General features: G+C 34.5%; 1 protein-coding gene and 1 pseudogene across 1 annotated transcript in view; one reads left to right on the forward strand and one right to left on the reverse strand.

The window, feature by feature from the left end:
• LOC105101197 (zinc finger protein 14 homolog) overlaps positions 1–13,680 on the reverse strand; it is a 97,170-nt gene that overhangs the window by 56,661 nt on the left and 26,829 nt on the right. The gene's annotated exons all lie outside the window — the stretch shown is intronic.
• Positions 3,697–3,870, forward strand: LOC116155030 (U1 spliceosomal RNA; annotated as a pseudogene).

The following is a 13,680-nucleotide window of genomic DNA, read 5'->3' on the forward strand; positions in this document are numbered from 1 at the left end:
GGGGGTTATTGGGAGCTCGGACTGCACCCGCTGAGTGCGCAGGCGCAGCCAGGCCCCAGGGGGCGGAGCATCGGTGAGTGAGCCGAGTCGAGCGAGCTGTGTCGAATGGGCACGGAGACCCACTTGGGCCCCAGCGGGGGCGGGGCTTTCGGTTCTTTGTCTTGAAGTAGCTGCAGGGCCTGCAGCGGGGCGGGGGCGAACGACTGGCGCGTTTATGGGTGTGCGTAACTCTCCGTGAGGCCAACTGGGGAGGTCTGTAACCGAGGACGGCGCTGGTCTGTCTGTCTTTGGAGTGGTTCTGGGTGCGATCTTTTCATTGTGGCTGGTTTGTGTTTGAGATGGTGCGACTGCGGGGATTGCGATTCATGATGATTTTATGACTGGAATTGTGTCGGGCTGTGTAGGACTGAGAATGTTGTGGGGGCCTGTGAGATAGTGGGGCTGACTGTGAGTGCGGGAAGTTGCGTTTCTGTATCTATAATTGACGGTGAACAATTCTGTGGCCCGGTTTTGATAGATTTCTTTTCCTTGGGCTTTCCCTGCAGATGCGGATGTGAGTCACTCAGTGTGTGTCTGAGAAACGACATGTCTGATTGTATGACTAGTGTGTGTGCTCTGGTACGTGTCTGCAGGACTGTGAAGAACTGGCTATCTGAATGACTGGATGTGACCAAGAGCCTGACAGTCCTCAACTCTGAAAGAGAGAGAGGAATGTTACATCTTCAAGGAGCATCAGCTTTACTGAAGGATTTTGTGAAAAAACAGATTTTTTTTCTGAAAAAATATATTTATTTTTACACCTAATCACAGGTTTACTATGGAGAAGAATGCAAATAAGCATTACTTTTAAAATAAGACTTAAAAGGAAATTCCTGCCATGAAGTCGTTAGTTGGCTTCTGCCCGGAATTCCCATTAATGAACTTTCCCTGTCTCATAGTGTTAAGGGGATTTTGTTAGGAAAATTTAAGAAGCCCTAGTATATGAAAAAAAATCTTTACACAAAAGAGAAGCAGTATGGCTAGAGTAGACAGCCCACAATTAGGAAGTCAGATATCTTGGATTCTAGATCAGACACTCTATTCCCTTTGTTAAAAGAGGGCAAGAAACTTGTTTTCAGACTCAAAGCATGAGTTTATACTGACATTACTAATTCAAATTTAACATTGCAGGGTTTTATTCTTACCTCTTATATTTCTGCCCATTTTCTCTTAACAGAAATTCTAGTTCCTAGTAATACGAACATATTTATTTATTTATTTGCATTAGCCTAGAATCACCAGCAAATAGTTTACATTTGCAATACCAATATTATTACTAACAATTAAAAAAAAATTTTGGTTGGGGGGAGGTAAGTAGGTTTGCTTATTTATTTGTTTAACGGAGGTACCGGGGATTGAACCCAGAACCTCGGGTATCTTAAGCACGCACTCTACTACTGAGCTATACCCTCCCTCAGTACAATTTTAGATTCTTTTAAATTCTGCAGTTCTTTTAAAGCAGGGGTTGGGAAACTATAGTCTGCAGCCCAAACCTGGCCTGCCACCTGTTCTACAGCTAGTGAGTGTCTATGGTATCTATTTTTAAATGGATATAAAAAATCAATAATAATAATAATCAAGAAGAACAATATTTTGTGAGGTGTGAAAATATCTATTTCAAATTTCAGTGTCCTTGAATAAAGTTTTATTGGAACATAGCTGTACTCCTTTATGTTTTGTTTATGGCTGCATTTGAACTATAAAGGCAGATTGAGTAGTTAATGTAGACTGGCCTGTGGAGCCTAAAATACTGTGGGTTCTCATTTTTCAGGGTAGTTACTATTCTATAAAGTTGTTGCAAACACTGAATTAGTGAACTGTTGCTCCTAGCAGAAATACAGCGTTAGTTTCCCACAGGCATCTGGTCACAACATTTTCCTCAACCAATCAATACATAACATTGTTTTATGTGTTTCTATTTAAGGACGCTTTTTATATATTGTTGATTTATTAACATTGAACTCAAGGCCAACAGCACTATAACTCATTCCTGAATGAAGTCTATCTAACATATATTTTCTCTGCGAGGCATATCACAGCCTTCTTGCCCTAGACAGCACTTCAGCATAGACTTGGGGGCTATTTTAAATAGCAAAATCACCAACAAAAAGCACAGAAATGAGAAAAAAAAAAAAGTGGTACTGACTACACTATAAAAAGGGTACAGTATAGCTGAAACAAGAAGGCAGAGGTTCCCTTATTTGACCTCTGCTGAGAACCTGTGCTGGGGGACTCATTTGTCATCGATCTTCACAAGTCCATGAATGATCACAAAAGTGCTGGAAGTATTGACTCTGAGGTTACAAATGATTTTTTTTAACAAGTAGGTACGTTTGAAAATATGGAATCTGCAAATAGGATAACTATTTACTGTCTGGCCTTAAACAGAGATAGTTTGTCAGCTCTTGTTTTAGAGTGCATCCCTCTTAATTATACAGTTAGAGTGTTTAAAAACTAGTTGAAATAATTCTTTTCCTATGTCATCAGTAAATTCTGTAGTTAATTATAGCCCATTAAATAAACAAAAATCCATGAAGAAGAGAAAAAAGGAGTGAAAAAGGAAAACTCCTCTTTACAGAAGAATGCCAGTTAATAAGTTTGTTTTGTTTTACATGGCTGTGAGTGCTCCTTCAAATACATTTACAGTATATGAAAGCAACAAGAGCAAACCAACCTGTAATGTATAAGGGAATACCAATAAGACTAATTGCAGACTTTTCAAGAGAAAAAAAATGGCAGACAGATAAACAAAAACTGAGAGATTTATTTGCTAGCAGATTAACAGAGACACCTTACAGGAAATACTACAGGAAGTTTTTCAGGTTGCAAGCAAGTGATCCCATACAATAATTCAAATCCACATGAAAAAGAGTACTAGTAAAGATAATTGCATAATTATAAAAGTGTACAAATGCATATTTCTTTTCTGGTCTTCTCTTTACTGATTTAAAAAGCAACTGAATAAAACAATATGTATATAATAATATTTGGGGCCTATAACATGTAGAAATATATTTGCCAGTAACAGTGCAAAGAAGGAGAATGGGAGCAAAGCTGTACTAGGCTAAGGAAACAACAGCAGAGACATGGTAGTAACTCCAATCCACAGGAACAAATGAGAACCATAAATGGTCAATAAGAAGGTTAATATAGCAAACTCTATAAATATATACTTGTTCTCCTTTCTTGTCTCAGCTTCTATAATAGGCATAAAATCATAGAAAGTAATATAATAATGTAGAGTGTTAAAATAATATATTTTAGGGTATGTAGCATATATAGGTGTAATATATATAACAATATAGCAAAAAAAAAAAAAAAAGAGCAAGAGGAAATAGAGCTATATAGGAGTAACATACCTGTATCTCAATGGGCTAAATCTGAAATAGATCTAATAATGTAAGGTCTATATGGCAAGCCCTAGAGCAACCATTAAGAAAATAACTTTTAAAATGGTAAAAAAAATCATTAAAAGAACTTAAATGTTATGTTAGAAAATATTCAGTTAGTGCAAAAGAAAGAAGTATAGAATAACAGAGGAACAAAAAGGACATAAGATATAGAATACAAAAAATAACACGGCAACAATAAACTCAACAATATCCATAATGTTAGATATGAATGAATTAAATAATCCATCAAAAAGCAGAGACTGTCATACTTACTTGGCATGATCATGAAGGTGGTTTTCCCAGGGTGAGGCTTATCCATTGCACTCCAGATGTGCTGACCCCTGTTATTTCCCCAAATATGAGAATCTCAACTGCGTAATTTGTGGCAGTCAGCAAATCTATAAAGGCAGAAAGTAAACTAGTGGTTGTAGATTTGCTGAAAATACTTATAGAACATATATGTAATCAATGACTTGTATCTTGAATATACAAATAATTCTTATGATGCAATAAGACAAACCAACAAAGACTGGTAAAAGACGTAACAGATACTGAGACAGGCTGGGGGACTGGCATCCTCTACTAGAGCGCTTGCACCTGTACAAATGTCTCCTGGAGCAATAGAACACAAACTATAAGAGACTAAAAATAATTGCACACTTGTGCAGCTGGGGCAATTATAAACAATAGGATATAAAAAGGCCACAAACCAACTGCCATTTCTGAGGTGCTGGGAGCAAAAGCAGGGGACTGTGTATGATCCCTGCACATGTCACCACCAAGCAGGTAGACAGACCACCTAAGCCAGCATCCTACACAACCCACAGACCTGCCCCCATTGTTATCCCATTTAAGGACCCAAGCAACTCCTCTTTGAGAGTGAGCAAGGGCACCTGGAAACCATAAATGAAACAAAAAGACAACCCATGGACTGGGAGAAAATATTTGTAAACAAGGTAACTGACAAGGGCTTAATTTCCAAAATATACCACAACTCATACAACTCAATAACAACAACAAAACCCCATCAAAAAATGGGCAGAAGACCTAAACAGACATTTCTCCAAAGAAAACATACAAATGGCATTAGGCCCATGAAAAGTTGCTCAATATTGCTAATTATTAGAGAAATGCAAATTAAAACTACAATGAGGTATTATCTCACACCAGTCAGAATGGCCATCATTCTGAAGTCCACAAACAATTGGTGTGGAGAATAGGGAACACTCCTGCACTGTTGGTATGCCATTATAGAAAACAGTCTGGAGGTTCCTTAAAAAACTAAAAATAGAGTTACTGTAAGATCTACCAATCCCACTCTTGGGTATATACCTGGAGAAAACTCTAATTTGAAAAGATACATGCACACCAATGTTCATAGCAGCACTATTTACAATAGCCAAGACATGGAAGCAACCTAAATGTCCATCAACATATGAATGAATAAAAAAGGTATTATATATATATACATACAAAATATATAATGAAATATTACTCAGCCATAAAAAAGAATGAAATAATGCAATTTGCAGCAACATGCATAGACCTAGAGATTATCTTACTAAGTGAAGTCAGAGGACAAATACCATATGATATCACCTATATGTGAAATCTAAAATATGATATAAATAAACTTATTTACAAAACAGAAAGACTCACAGACAGAAAACAAACTTACGGTTACCAAAGGGGAAAGGTGGGGACGGATAAGTTAGCAGTTTGGAATTCACAGATACAAACTACTATATATAAAATGGATAAACAACAAGGATGTACTGTATAGCACAGGAAACTATATTCAGTGTCTTGTAATAACCTAAAATGAAAAATGATATGAAAAGGAATGTATATTTTATATATATATATGTATAAAACTGAATTACTTTGCTATACACCAGAAACTAACAACATTGTAAATCACTATACTTCAGTTTTTAAAAAAATCAGTGAAAGGTCAAAACAAAACAGAACAAAACAACCCCATCCCCCCAAGCCTCCTTCTAAAATGGTTCAGGGAAACTACTATATAAAAATAAGTAACAGAAAGTTATCAGACAAATTCCATAAAAGTTTCTATTTTAAAAAGGGAGAGAATAAGGAACACAATAACATCCCTACAGACAATGAAATCACATCAGAAAGCAACGTGCACTAAAGATCAAAATTGGAACCTGCTATTTCAAAATGAACTTATGTTGCATTTAGGAAATGATACAAAATATGAAGGAACAATATAAATTGGAACCAGAAAAATTCAGAAATGAGGTGCTAACTCAGAAAAGAATTAGAAATAAAAAGAATTTAGAAATAAAGACTTAACTAGAAGGAACACAACAAGGAATAAACCAACAGATGCCTATGAGAAATAGAAGGTAAAAATGAGGAAAATTTCTAAAACTGGAAAGAAATGAAGAAAGTAACAAAAAAAAAAAAGACTTGAGATACAGAGAAAAATACTGAAGACAGGCAAAGAAGATCAAACATATTAATAGAAATTCCTGAAGGAGAAAACCAAAGCAATGGAACAGAAAAAATACTAAAAATTCATACTACTAATACTACTAATTATTATTATTATAAAAATTCTGATACAAAAAAGATTTGCAATTACATGTTGAATAAGTAGGTGATGTACCTGAGAATATCAATTCAGAACAACAAACTCCAAGTCATATTAGTAAAATTACTTTAAAGAAAATAGCAAATTATTTGGGCCCCTAGGGAGAAATGAATACGTGACTTTTAAAAGGAAAAAAATCAGGTTATCCTCAGAAATTTTGAGAGTAAATATTTTATAAATATAAAATAGAGTAAAATATTTTAATACGCAATGGAAGGAAATATAAGCCAAATATTTTATATCTAGCAACTAAAGAACTTTTATTAACATATGAGTATCAGGAAATACTGTAGGTTAAAAGACATGTCAGTTAAAAAACAGCAAGGCAAAACATAGTGTTTAGAGATGTACAAATGGATAATATTATGAAGGAATACAAGGAAGTGACTACTAGAAAAGTTAGGAGAGTTTTAGTGGTTACTTTTGGAGACATGGAAAGGTAGTAATTGAGACAGGGCACACGGAGGAATTTCTAGGTTATCTGGTAAACTTCTGTTTCTTGACCTGAGTGATGGTTATAGGGGTATTTCTCTTATCACAATTCATTTAGCTATATTTTTTGTGGTTCTTCTGTATCTGTGTTTTATTTTTGCAATAAAAAAGATTTTTAAAAAGTAAGCAACAACAGAGTCTCAGGAATTATAACTTAACTTTCCCCCTACCTCACAGCATGTATACATGGACGGGAAAAGGCATAAAAATCAGTGCTTTTGAAAGCCACTCAAGCCTGAAAACATTTGTATTTTCTGGAAAACTGTTCCAGTTTCTTAGAGAATGAACAAAAACTGGAATTCTAAAGGGATTAAAATATCATGTCTGCTAGCCTTCGAGCGTATTTAGAGCCTGAATAGACATAACCTGGATGGGGCAGGAATTCAAGCCCTGAACATGGTTTAAAGTAATCTCCAACAGGTGCCTCTATCATCCTGACAGAAGTAATGTCAATTGTTTCTTGATCTCAGGGAAGCTTCACAAATAATTATTTTCAGGGGCTCTGAAAAGCATGTGTAAAAGAAACTAAACCCCTGATGAAACAAGGTACCATGAGAGAGAACCATAAGACAGCAACAATAGGCTTTTATTTGAATCACAGATACAAGCTACCAAAGAACTTTGCTTATATTTAAAGTTTGACTTTATTTCTTTAACATATATGTAGAAAACTATTAAAAAAACATAGATTTGGAAAAGAAATAAAACTTTTATATGTGAAAAGTACAAAAACCAAAATTAGATATTTAGTGTATGAGTTGGGCACAAAATTGGATACAATAACAGAAAAGAGAATTACTTTACTGGAAGAAAGATCAAAATAAAATACCCAGATTCTATCAGAGAGAGACAAAATGAAGCTCTACATAAAAGAGACTGTAAGGATATGTCAGAGTTTGAGTTGCAATTAAACTTCAATATTAGAAGAAACTATAAATGAACAATCTCCAAAGATGATGAAAGTGTCTAAACCATTGACTTAAATCCTCCAACCTGGACCCATTATGGAGAAACTGCAGAAAATCAGACAATGAGAAAATCTTAAAGCACCAAAAGAAAAAGAATAAATTTCTTTCAAATTAGCCAGTAGACTGACAGCTAACTTTTCATAGCAGCAGTGAAAGTTGAGAGTGGAATGACAGCTGAAATAAAATACTGTCCACTGAAATAAAATAATAATGAGACATAGGGGAAATGATCCCACCTGGAAGTGTTGAGAAACAAGAATGAATGAAAAGCTATATAGGAATTAAGGGGGGCAAATGTAAAGGAACAGTGACTATAAAAAAGTTATGTCTGTGGGGTTAAAAAAGAATAAAAATGCAAGGGAACAATAATCTACATTGGGATGAGTGGACAAATGTAGCTAAAATACTCAAGTACTTTCTGTTTTCATGGGAGTGAATAAAGATGTGAACTCTTAGAACTTGATACGTTTTAGCATTCATATTTTCTGAGGTAACCCTTAAAGCATAGAAATAGTATGTAGAATTTACAATAGTAGAGGTAAAAAAAAAAAAAAAGATAACATTTAAACTCCTGAAGAAAACAAGGAGAAAAAAAGAATACAGAATTGGCAAGATAAAAACCGAAAAGCACAAAGCAAGATGGTAGATTTAAAGCAAAATATACCCATAGTCATATTGAATAAATTAGATCTAATACTCTACTTAAAAGACAGATAATGTCAAATTGAATTTAAAAATTCAACTGTATTGTGTTTATCAAACACATCTCTAACTTAAGGACACAAAAAGATTAAAATTAAGGATGGAAAAAATTTTATCATGCAAACAATGAACAGGAAAGTTATGTAACTGTACTACTAGCAGACAATCTAAACTTTAAGACAAGATGCATCATTAGAGATAGTTTGTTTGAAGATCTTGTCTGATGTAGTTATCATGCAAGATGACTTTTTCTCATGCTCCCCTCCCCTTAAATAATATACAGTCCCCAGACTCTCCTTTTTCTCTTATGTAGGTTGTTACAACTTAGACAAAAGGTATAGAATGTCTACAAAGGATCCTAACGCATATGCAGGAGGTGTAGACATTACCCAGTGTTTTCAGTTGAGTGAGGAATAGCTGTATTACTTTAAGTGAGATTTTCATTTTCGGCTATGGAAAGAACTATGTATGATTAACGGTATGCCATCTTGTGAACATTGATCATTTATTTGGCTGCCCAGTTCATGTGTACCCTTGCTATGATGAAACATCCATCTTTAAGAAGCAGAGGCTGATTCTCACTAACCTGAAAATGCGTCTCAGCCTCTACACCAGCTCACGCACAGGGATGGGACCTAAGCTTCAGCACTCAAACACACTCCTCTCAGAACAGCAAGGTGATGGTACAAGGGAACAAGGATGGTGGCAATTCCATCTGGGTGATGGGTAACCCCAGGTACATAGGTGGCAGTAGCAGGAATGTCCAAAGTCCAGCACCCATGGTGTCAGTATTGTGAGTTGGGGATTCTGTGTACAGCAACAGCAGTGGTGACCTCACCACACAAGTTCTGTGTCATCATTTGGAGCACTATTCCTGGCTCTGTATCTTTGTTCTTCAGCACTCTAACATTTCCTATGAGCAATTCAATATCATTTGAATCAATTCCTTATCTAGTCAAATTAACAAAAGGTAGAACATACTGACTGTAACCAATATGTTCCCATTAAAATTAGAAATAAAACAAAGATGGCTACAGAAAAAAAATTTTGTGGGTAATAATTTAATCACAACCTTTTCGTTCTGATTTCTGGACTGATTGAAAAATAGAACATTTTTGTCAGTAAAGCTTAAAATGCATGTCCTAATACTTCATTCAAACTCTAGACACTGGGTCATACACAGGTGGAGGACTGGGTCTGCAAAGTGGCATACAGAATCACAGCCTGCCCCAGGAACATGAGAAATTCAGGGTCAAATATAGAGAGGTAATTTATGTGTTTTAACACATTTCACCAAAGCAATACATCGTTTTTCTTATGATACACAAACAAGAGTAGGGGTGAAAATAGGAAGCAGAAATTATTCTCAAAATCTGACCCTTCAGTCTGTAAAAATGGGGAAAATATGGTTAAAAGAAAAAGTCCTGCTCAAAACCACTGTCATCAGGTCTATAGCATGAAATAAGAAAATAAAATAGGTGTAATACTGTTAGATGGGTATATACCTTTATCTGCAAATTATAAGAAGTCAAAAGAATCACTTTATAATCAATAGCCTAATAAAATGTTAAATTTTCAGATATTACTAGCATATTTTAAGAACTGTATATATTATATTTTATGTACATTATAAAGATATTAGAGGGTAAGGAGGATGAAGAGCTGTCAAAGAAATTTCAAGACATACACATATATTAATGAATAGCCACTCAGTGTCAATTGTGCAGTCATTTGGGATACTCATATTTAAAACTGAGTAATTCAAAATATAATCCCAATGAGTTTTTAATTGGAACTGGATACAAATATTTTAAAAATTCTAACAAAGAAACATTTACCTTTATCTTCAAATAAAAACTATATATTTATAATATATGTATCTTTATTTACAAGTAATAAGTTACTGAAAAGTATAAATGAAAGATTCCTGGAATGTAGATCTGAGGATATGAGCATTTATTACATGAGAAGTATACTCATATTTTAATTCAGTAGATGAACAGTTTAATAATTGTTTCTGGCATCATTTGCCTTATTTCTGAATGGAAACAAAGCTGACATACTATGTCATACCATATATAATAATCAATCCAGATGGATTAAATGTTAAATCTGTGTGTGTTTATACACTCACATAAACACATATATGAAAAACTGCACTTTGTTCCTTTATCTTCTTGCCCTCTGAAATTTTCTATAAATAATACCTTTTTAAGAAACATAGAAAACATTGGAAATGGTTAGGGAAATCTATTTTATAGAAATAAAATAGACAAGAATATATTGTAAGAGTGTTTATTGCAGCACCGATTTTAAATGGCAAAGAAGGGGAGACCATCTGAAATATCAGAACTGGGGAAATACTGTAGTTGAGTAGGTATTGGTACAAGCATACTGGGGAATATACTGTAATCACTTAAAAGGCTAAGTTCAATCATTATTTACTGATGAAAGAAAATCCAAAATGTACAGTTGAATGTAAAAAAGCAAATTACAGAGAAATGTATAAAGTATCATCCATTTTTTGGTAAAAATATACCAAAATAAATAATTTATTTGTAGTAGTGTTTAAGCATGAAGAAATATGTACACAAGGCTTAAATGTTACTCACAAGGAAATAGACAGAGGGGGAGGGAGTGAGGAATGGAGAGGAGCAGAGATACTGATTTTTTTCTTTTTATTGGCATTGTTTCACTGGTTTGGGTGCAAATACATTACCTCTGTAATTTTAGATGAGGAACTTAATACATGACTTGAAATACACACACCAAAGACTATAAAATGTCAATTAGTTCTCATTTTGGTAGTAGTGCAAAACATTAAAACAAAATAGCTTCATCTTTACTAATTCTCCCATCTGCAGTTACGCTGCTCACTCTACTTATCTCAAATTGATTATGAAGTATTTTACTTCTTCATACCTGGTAAAAAATATAGTAACTCAAAATTTTTTTCTTTTAATGTCCTCTAATGTGGGACTTAAAGAGTGGGGCATGAAAGGACAGATCTATAGTAACTTCAGATACATGGATTTTCCTTCCACAGGTACTGTTGTAGCCATCCAATGTAGGAAGCTGCTTGCTTGAGCATGAAAGTTGAGGCCCAGGAAAGGCCCATCTCAGAACACTAACCTAAACCTGCAGGACACTTTTTTTTTTTTAACTTTTGGGTTACTTAAGAAATCTTTAGCAGGCTTCCACACAATAATGGCAGAGTTGAGTAGTTGCAACAGAAACAATATGGCCTACAAAGGGTAAAATATTTACTTTCCAGCCGTTTACAGAAAGTTGGCTGACCTTTTGGCCCAAAACAGAATACATAATTCCAGTGACATATTTGCTGCTAGTGCAAAATAGGGATGGTCTGGCTTTTTTTTTTCTCAATAGGTTAACCTTTTTAAAATTTTCTGCTTTGTGTGTATGTATAGTTCAAGAATGGGATATAGAACATATAAAATATTTATCCTATTTTCTAACTGACATGATGCAGATAATACAAAAATCTACATATAGAAAATATGGATATGGATCAAGTCCTTAAAAAAAAAAAACTTTGTACTTAGAGATTAGCTACTTTATCCCTGGAAATACTTTTCATATTTAAGAAATTCTGGGAAAATTGTCGTGTTATAGTATCCCTTGCCCCACTTAAATTTCCTCGGGACCAAGGAGTTCGCACTATTAAAAACTCCTCCTGTGAGCCTTTTGCTCACCTATTGCTCTAGCGTCCAGAACAAAATTAACCTATGGGTCACTTGCTACTTGCAGAGTCAATATATCTTCTTTGGTCCCCATCATGTTTGAAAAAAAAAAAGGAGCTGCCATTTAAAACTCAAGGGCTATCACACAATGAAAAAAGGAAGATTCTGGATTCTCCCCAAATGTCAGAAAATCTGGCAAAATGAGGCCTGCACTTCCTCATAGCACTCATTAGCTGGAACTGGGCACTGGGCATCCTCTCTAGCTACTGTCCCAACCAGGTTCATTTCTATTATTCATTTAATAGATACCTACAATTTGCTATTTTCTTTAGTATGCTTGTCTATATCTTCATGGATGACCCTGAAAAAGAGCTTCCTTTCTTGTGTCTTTCTAACCCATTTCTAACATAAGGATTATGTTGGAGTATGTTATGATATGTCTACTTCTATATAACAAACAGTTCCTTGAACGCTTGGTAAAGTTTGCCTGTTCTCATCACAAGGAAAAAAATTCTGTAAGTATATATGGTGGTGGTTGTTCACTAGACTGACTGTGGTCATTTCTGAATATACATAAATATCAGATCATTATGTTGTACACCTGAAACTAATATAATGTTAGTACCAGTTATATCTCAATTAAAAAAAGTTTTACCTGAAAAGAAATTCGGTTTGTTGCTTCTTTAGTAACAGCTACCACATCTCACGCTAAATATCCCTTTATCTGTTTATAAGAGGGTCTTCCAAGGGTTCTAATTGACTTGGAGTCAATACCGGTAATTTGTATTTTCCTAAAAAGTAATTTTGTCTAGGTTTTCAAATGTATTGGAAAGAAGCATTGTATTCAGTGTAAAATTTAAAATTGATAACTATAAGGCTTTTTTATATGTTTGCATATCCATTTTTCATAGTTCTGTTTGTCTTTTCACACTTTTTCTTCATCAGTGTCACCAATGTTTTGTCTATATTATTGTTTTTACGTTAGGTATTATATGATGTAGTAAAAAGGATACCACTCTGAATATAGCCTTTCCTGCTCATTACACACGTTACTTTCCCCACTAACACCCAGGATTATTTCATGTTCCACAGGAAGTAAGTGATGATGGCAAATTTTCTTACTTCATTACCCTCAATGGATCTTACTTCCATTATATATCCTGATGTTGAGTAAGGTCTGTAGAAACAGTTGCTTTTCAACAAATGATATTAATGACAACGATGAATACAGCAGCAATGACCAACATTCTGTGGGTATCTATTTATTATATGACAGGCACAATTCTAAAAATTTTGTCTTTATTTGATCCTTACACAAAATTATGAGGTAGGTATTATAAATATCCTCACTGTATAATTTCTGCTGAGACATACATGTATAAAAACAAAATTATTCAGGTAGGAGAAATACTAAACAGATAAAGACTATCCTTTGGGAAGGGAAATGAGCGCAAGGATAATGGTCAAAGGGTATGTCTGCCTTATTTGCAATGTTTAAATCTATTATAAGGAAAATATATTGATATATTATTTCTGCAATTAAAATAAGACATGATTCAAGGATACGCCCAGGGAGAGTGTCCATCAGGGCACTGTGTATAACAGCAAAAACTCCGGAGGAAACTGCAATGTCTATCAATAGGGATTTGAAGAAATATTATAGCAACACGTGGAAACAACCATGAAGATACTAGGATCTCCATGTACTGAGTGATAAGCTGTCTGTGAATGTTTTTACAGTAAGAACGTCTGAATTTTGTAAAGAG

Source organism: Camelus dromedarius, chromosome 9 (genome assembly GCF_036321535.1).
Source record: "Camelus dromedarius isolate mCamDro1 chromosome 9, mCamDro1.pat, whole genome shotgun sequence".
In the NCBI taxonomy this organism is placed as follows: Eukaryota; Metazoa; Chordata; class Mammalia; order Artiodactyla; family Camelidae; genus Camelus; species Camelus dromedarius.